This window comes from Sturnira hondurensis, unplaced genomic scaffold (assembly GCF_014824575.4).
Source record: "Sturnira hondurensis isolate 20B ecotype Veracruz unplaced genomic scaffold, ASM1482457v3 Scaffold0021354, whole genome shotgun sequence".
NCBI lineage: Eukaryota > Metazoa > Chordata > Mammalia > Chiroptera > Phyllostomidae > Sturnira > Sturnira hondurensis.
In genome coordinates this window covers 12938451-12946933 of record NW_028093985.1, presented here as the reverse complement: position 1 = coordinate 12946933, position 8483 = coordinate 12938451, and positions in this window count along the sequence as shown.

Below are 8483 nucleotides of genomic sequence, written 5' to 3'. Positions count from 1 at the left end.
GATCCTTGACTATGTTCCAGAAGCTTTTCTAGGCAGAGGATACAGAAAAGAAGTCAGGTAAGACTGCTGCCATATGACAATTCTATTATGGCAAACAGTGAAAAAACAGAAGGCAAATAAATGCATGATGTAATTCCAGGCAGCCATAACTGTTACAAAGGAAAAGAAAACAGGGTATGGGCTGAAGAGTGATGTCAGGTTGGAGGTTATTTAATATCAGGTGGCAAGAAAAGTCTTTATGAGTACCCTTAGAACAGAAACTTGGATGAAGTGAATCAGCCATGCAAGTTCTACAGTAAGGAACAAGGAGCCCAACAGCCTGAAGCCAGGGACAAGGATGGAATGTCCCAATGACAGCGAATGTTAGTATGAATGGAGGAAATGAGATGATCAGAAAGGCAGGTCGTGACCAGAGCACACAGAGCCAACACCTACTGGCATCTCTACCGGGATAGGACCACATTGAAGAGGACAAGTCTAAAATTGAACTCCATATGTTTTCTCTCACCCACCACCTTCTCTTTACTTTTATCTCAGCAAATAGAACCACCATTTACATGGGCAACTAAGCCAGAATTGTCACAGTCATCCTCAACTCCTCCTTTTCTTTCATGACTTTCATCTAGCAGGTCACCAATTTCTGTCAATTCCATCTCTTACATACAGTCCAATTTATCCTCTAGCTTTTCGGGCAATGCCTTAATTCAGGTCCTTCTCATTTCTTTCTTGGGTAATGCATAAAACTGTCTTTGTCTGCTTGTGATTCATCCTTTGTATCATTGTGACTTCTCTAAAATAAGGATTAAATTTTATTACTTCATTATGTAAAATCCTAAGTATTTCCCATTGCCTACTGTCCAAGCCCCTCAGTCTGGCCCCTGACTACCTTTCTAGCTCCTTTTCTCTCTACCATCTCTCACTGTTTCCCAGCTACACTGAATGGCCCATATTCGGTGTTCTGCACACTGTACTCCTCCTCTGGAATGCCCAGCACAGCTTTTACGTTCCTGGATAATGCTGAATTATTTTGCAAGTATCAACTCAAGGGTTCCCTCGTTTCTGTTGCTGTAGGACAATGCTCCGGCAGTATTCACAGGTATTTTGCAACTGTTTGTGTGTTTGTTTTTTGTCCTTAAAGGCAAATTATTTTTGGTGGTTTCTCCTTTTTTGTCTAGTGCATAGCATATTATCAGCATATAGTAGTTACACAATGATTGTGAACAAATAATATAATCTTTGTGAAATTCTCACTTCAAAGAACTCTTACAACTCAACTGGTTAACATATATAATGCTTTTAAAAAAGTAGTTTATCCCTGGCTGGTGTGGCTCAGGGGATTGAGCAATGGACTGTGAAACAAAGGGCTGCTGGTTCAATTCCCAGTCAGGGCACACTCCTGGGGTGCAGGCCAAGTCCCCAGTAGGGGGCACATGAGAAGCCACCACACATTGATGGCTCCCTCCCTCTCTTTCTCCTTCCCTTCCCTGCTGTCTAAAAATAAATAAAATATTTTTAAAAAGTAGTTTAGCCTTTAATTTTACCAGCCTATCTGTCACTATTATTATGAAAAGATTCACATGTATTTAAGGATACATGCAGGCACTAACATATTTATATTCATAAATATCTTGAAAGTCCATCTATAGCACAGTTGTCTAACTTATTTAGCACATTGTTTCCAAATTTATTTTTTCAATTATAAAATTGTATCCTTTGTGGTTATTACTCCATGGGGTGCCAGAACAAAATTTAAAACTTCAATTAAAATACATAAAACAAAACAGCAGCAGTTAAAATAATATATTTGAAAAAATAACAGCTTAAAATAATGCCCCAATGGGGAAAGGCAATTTAAAAAGACACACACACAGAGAAGAAGCTCTGAAGAAGAAAATCTTAATAATTTAAAAGTAATCTTTTTCTGTGTCTTAAAAAACATATGTAAAGTTATACTTTACTCTTTTAAATTGTCATCTCTTATTTTCAGTGCACTATCTCATTCCTAATTGTACAAGCAGTAACTATTCATAACATTGTTTAAAAAATCACTGAGATATTTCGTCACTGTCTTCATAGTTTTTTTTATGGCAGGAGCATTTCAATCATAATAGGAGGGTGCTAATAAAAACCTAAAGATTGAGAGTGAAATCCTTTATGTAGAGAACTATATTTACTGTCAAATAAGAGTTATACTTCTGAAATTCTAGCTGCCTTTGTCTTTAATATCTTGAGATAACCAGGGGTTTTTGCCTCTTATTTTACTATAAATTATGCTGTTTTTGGTTAAACAGTAGAAGTTGAGTGGAAAACATTTACTTAGCAAATAAAAAAATCTAAACAACGAGTTAAGAAAATACAAAGACTGCTATACATAGTTCCAGGGATTGGTGACAGAAGGTTTTCATCGAAACATTTTATTCCAAAAAATATTACTCAAAGGCGTTGAAGCAAAGTAGGTTTTGTGAGCTTCTGAATAGAATTTCAGGTAGTTTTCCAACTCTCCAATAAAACAGACGTTTATTGAGAGTCTGTACATACAAGAGCCCATGGCAGACAGAAAGCAGAATAAACATTTGTACCTGACTTCAACGAGTTTATACTTTATTGGGATAAAGAATGTATGTACATGAATAAAACACAGGCAGGTTAAACTTCATGAATTGGACTCATTTATCTATCTTATACTCTGTTGAAATACCACTACATTGAAAGTAAAGGAATTAAAGGGATATGAACTGATAATCATAACCAGAACTGGAGAACAAGGCATTCTGAGAAGATAGAAGTCAATAACAATATTGGCAGAAGTAGAACACCTAATTCTAAGTGCCTAGAAATGGTAACAGCAATGGAAAAGGAGTCATTTTGCTACAGGACCTCAGAGAGTCTTGAAATCAGGCACTTAGTAGTATTGAAGACAGGAATAAATTATGGAATTGCAAATTGGGGAACTGGTTAGACATTTCTACAACAGGACACTAGAACTCCTTGTTCTTCTTTCTCTCTTCAATGTCAATGTGAAGCAGGAGTTTTATGTAATGAAAAAAATTGACTGCAGGTGCTAATGTGAATGGTGGAATGGAAGATACTATATAGAAAACGGCAGAACTAAATGAAAGTCTGCATTCAGAATGGTAACACTCTGATCTCCTTGAACAGCTTGGCTGTAAGAAGAGCTTACAGGTAGGAGAGTGGAGCGTTCTTTCTGGAGGTTCTGAGCTGTTATAGAGTATCTGTCTGTATTTCTCTGCAGACACTGATCTAAACCACGCATCTAAAGGGTTGTGCCTCTAGCCGGCAGTGAAACCCACCACCTGCAAATTTCAGTTCACAGGGTTTTCAAACAACTTTTAAGTGTTTCACTCTTCAGAGTGAGTGGGCAGCAACTCTGCATATGCATGTATCTGAGGGTAGCCTCAGAAAAAGAAAGGCAGAGGGAGAGAAAACCAAAAACAACCCAGAGGAAAATGTAGGTAAGACAGGAAACAGAAGAAATATACCCTCCTTCCATTTCAAAGTCATTAATGAAATCTTTTGAAAGCTGAGAAAACATACTGCATGTGCGAATCAATAACAAGATGATGCAAAAAAACACTTTGAAAGGATCAAGAATTTCCATGGCATCAAGCTTCTTAGTGGCAACAGAGGAAGCTTAGCATTCTGTATCCATTCAAACTATACATTATGTCCACAATAGAACAAACACATTCTGTGTACAAGATCTCAGAAAATCTGCTTCCTAAGCATCCTTTTATAGAAGCTACTTATGAAAAAGTTATAACAAAATGAAGGCATAACAGATAGAAAAAGACAGGGGAACTAGGACACAGGGATTCCACGCAAGAGAGGTGAGGAGGGAATAACCGAGATGACAACAGAGTAGCAGAACTAGAGGACAAAGTGTCTAGAAAGGAGAAAGGGGATGGAGAGTTCTAGAAGACCTGGGGCAAGTGACCACTGTTTTTTACTCTAAGGTGGCATGATCAACTGACTTAAAAACATTCAGATTCTTTCTTTTTTTGAATCTGATCAAATATTAAATTAAGATAAATAATGTTTTTTAATTAAAAGATGCTTTGTGCTATCAAATAACTTTGCAAACATAGTTCCTCGGAAGTGATATGATAAACAGGATATATTACAGGGATCAGACCACATAATTCTGGGAGCTGAGGCAGGTTGTCACCACTGCTTCTGGGGCCTGAAGTTCAGCAAGACTGGCAATTGGGAAGAGAAGCTGAATGTAAAGAGGATGAGAACTAAGTTAAAGGTTGTTTTGAAAGCTGCAGTTAGTTATCACCATCTTTAGCCTTGACAGTGAGTGCCCCACAGATGGATCATAGGCGGTCCAGCAGATTTAGTGTCAATGTATGTGAGTGGCGATGAAACCTGGCGCCCTACGCTGACGGACTTTCTGAACATAATAGCTCCTGTTTCACTTTTGGCTTCCAAATCCCATGTAACTTTCTCTGGTGGTCAACTGCCCCAGAATCACTTGGGATATAGACTTTGGGAAATGTAGGTCCAAGATTAGGGTCGGATTGTGAGTGGACCCTGGATGCCAGGCTGATGACTTTGGGCTTTTCTGTGTTGGCTATGGTTGAAAGTTGACAAGACTAATAGATTCAGAGTTGAAAGCTGTAAAACCCTTGCTAAGTTGCTTTTGAGGATGTCGATATGTTCTTAGAGTTGATTTTATTTGCCATTCATTGCATACCTATTGTATATTTGTAAATCAATTCTGCCTCCTCTCATTGCTTAGGAAGGCTCACTGCATTTGTGTTTTCCTGTTCACAAAGAATAATCTTTATCACTAGTACATTTTGATAATTTCAGGGGCAGAGAGTGTTAGACATAGTAGATACAATTCCGTGTCAATGCCGGTAAGATAGTAATAATATCATCTGTTTTTAAAGTGCTTTAGGGCCTTTGGAAGAAACATATTATGGAAGAAGATATAAAGTTGAAAAGGAAATTCAAGATGAATGATGCTTATGTGGTGATGGCTTAATAATGTGTTTCAGAGGGGCAGGTGAGCTGCAGTGTTTGAGAAAAATGAATGTTGTTACTTAATGGCACAACTGTCCACGTTTAATCATTTAAAGAGTAGTTCTTTTTGTTGGCAGTGGTAGAAACGAAGGTGTGGTGACTCTCCCAACAGAAAAATTGTTCACAGCATGGTTTTTATGGAGCTAGATATGTTCTTCTCTATCAAAATTCTCCCATCTTTCAAAGTCTGTATTTTCACCATTCTTTCCTCAAAAACTTCTCTGGTGGCTTTAACCAGAAGGCATATTTTCTTTGTTTAGTTTTTATGGTACTTTATATTAGATTTGGAGAAATGATTCTCATAATTTACCGCTATCTTTCAACTGAGATATAGAGCAGGACAGAGTCAGGGAGATCTGGGTTAGAATCCTCATTTTCCACTAATTGTGTGATCTTGGGCAACTTCCTGATTTTCCACTAATTGTGTGAACTTAGGTAGGTACTTAACATCTCTTAGGCTTCAATTTCAATTTCCTAAGTTTTGCAAAAACGCATTGAAATACGTACCAGACATATGTAAAATGAACGCTAATTCTCCCTCATTCTACCTTTTCTTTTTCAATATGCATTATAGCATCCCTAATTGGTTTTAATCACTTTAAAGATGTGTTATATTAATCATTTGTTAAAATAAGCAAAAAGATCTTAATCATTGTTGACTCCTGTTCAACCTTTAGCCCAGTGTCTGACTGCAGGCATTTGATATAATGGATTGACAAATAGATTGAAAAGCACGAAGCAACCCAATCTAGTTTGGGCTCCTAATGAATAACACTATGTGGAATGGGACAGATTCCTCATCTTGAGTCTTGATACATGCCTTGGAAGGGTTCTTGTTTCATCAGAGAATGAAGGCTGCCTATTTCAATGGAGCATCTATGGTGGCATCTACTGCTGAAGGGTAAACAAAATCAAAAGTACTTCTGGAGAGAACAGAAAAGACCTTTTGAGGTTTCCACACCCCTAGTCTTCTCCAGGGCCCAGAGGATGCTTTACAAAGTAGAACATGATGGAGCATGGGCTCCCAGAAGTCCACCTTCCTGTCTGGAGCAAAATATTAAAGCAAAGGCAGCCTTTCTGAGAGAGCTTCCTCCCATGCTGGGCCCTACTGAAAGACCATTATTAACCCCACCAATTCATGTCCAAGTGGCATCAATCATTTGGGTCACACAATGCCTGACTGTAAATTATGACATTATCTCTGAGTAGGAAGGTGCTAATAATAATAATCATTAAAAAAAAATCTCTCGGCATGGCCCCAGCTGGCTGAGGGCCTTAGCTGGATCTGTCATATTTGTTCTGAACATGAAAGGCTTGGCTGTTCCCTTGCAGGCCCATACATCACTGGGCCTGTCATGGGTTTCTGCAGGACCAGTTGACACAGCTCAGAACAGCAGCTGCTGGATGGCTTTGCGGAGCCTGACTCCAGGAACAGTTGCTGGGGTACAGGGACCACAAGCATTTCTGCAGAGACTGACATCCTGTTGTGCTGTCCTGCCACTGCCCTCAGTAAGTCACCATGAGGAGTAAACTGCTGTCACTGAGATGAAAGGCCCCCTTCCTCTGATCTCTCCACTACAAAATTACTTCAGTGCCACACTGTATTTTATGTCAATACCTATTTTATTTTTCAAAATTGAAAAAGATATAAGTACATTGTTCCCTGAATTCCTGATGCTCTGGGTAACCTAGCAACGGAGTATGCCACATAGCACACAACAGAATATTATCATGCACTCCACTCAACTAACAAGCAAGCTGCACAGATTTCCCTTGCAGATGATTTAGGCTAAATTAACGGTTAATAGTTGCTATTAATATTAAAAATAATAATAACCTCCCTTTTTCATTTCTTAAAGCTAGATTTGTAGGGAATAATGCTTGGTTCTAATTGTACATGGGGGAGAGTGTTTTTCACCAAGCCTACATCTTCCAAGCAATTTGCATGGGATTTAGGTAGCCAGCAGCATGCTGCAAAGTGATAATCACATGAAACAGTAGAATACATTCAGGACATTTGGAAACCATGCAAAATTTTCAAGTTCAAAATTGACTCATGCTTTCTACCTCTGGGAAGATGCTATAAATGAGAGGCTTATGTGCACTGATCAGGCTGTGTACCCATGTTGACACTGCCCCCAGTTCCAAGAGAAGGCTGCCCGGAAGCCCTCTGGCAAGCAGCTCTAAGACAAAAATAAAGCCGGAACAAGAGTCAGGGTCAGGGAGAAGTTCAAGGAGTTCTGACCTGAAAGAACATGGGCAAGGTCATGTCACAGAGTAAGAGTCTGCTAAGGAATGACAGAGGTTACAGGGAAAAGAAAGGGTAGGTCATGGTGCAGAGCAAGAGTCTGGTAAGTGTGAGAGGTTACAGGGAAGAGAAGAAAGAGTAAAACATAAGCTGGCCAGAACAAAGGAGAAACAGAGGACATCTCCGAGAACAAGGAGGTAGAGTGTGAAACACGTAGGATCATAAAACAGGAAGTAGGTGGACTTATGTTTGATAAGAGACTGGAAGTTCGTGAGCTGGTGGATAGGTATCTATTATGACTTTTATATCCACTTGCCATTCACTTTAGATTACCTTTCAAGTTGACTCACCTACTCTGTTTTGTGGAAACCAACTGCTTAGTTACACTACACACATTTTTCATTAATGAGGCCTCGTGAATAATTCACTGTTCACTCTTTTCTTTTCCTCCTTTTAAAAGCAATCGGTTTAATTTGGTAGTTTCGTTCTGGAGCCACTAGAATTTTTAAGACACGTTTGCAACTTTCTTAGAACTTAGACCTCAAAAAGAATGCAGAGAAAGTCCTGCCGTTTCTCTCCTCAACTAGTCTGAAGAACTAAGGGTCTTTCATTTTGAGTATGTCCTGCTGTTTTTTAATAATCTATGGGTGAATTAGGCAAAGCATTGCCTTCAGGTTATAGCTGTTGAAAACAATGTATCCTTCCATTCATGAAGAAAATAGTTTAATACTTTCTGACATCCCAAACAATCTGTTATATAAAAAAACTGTCCAGCACCTCATCTACATTGAATTAACTTTGTTTGCAGATATCAACATAAAGCTGATTCTTTAAATACTGTTGTTGTTGTTTCTTAATTAGAACAAAAATTTACAAGCACACTTTCCTTGTCAATAGGCCAAGGTAATTTTGCTTACTCAGAAAGCATGTTGATGCTGCAGTCAGGAACAGTCCTCCCTGTGTCTGTTTTCTAAGTGCTCACAGTTTGTGCCGATTAAGTAGCAAGCCATTCAGTTGCACTCCTTGCCACCGGGGAACTGACCGGACACTAAATATCTTTGCAGTGCAGCAAAGCATGGAGATGCTCCGAGGACAGCAGAGCTGGAAACGTAAATACAATGCATAAGCTTTAGATTGGATAGCAGAAGGGCAGTGGGAATCCAGGAATCAACAACAATCTGAAATT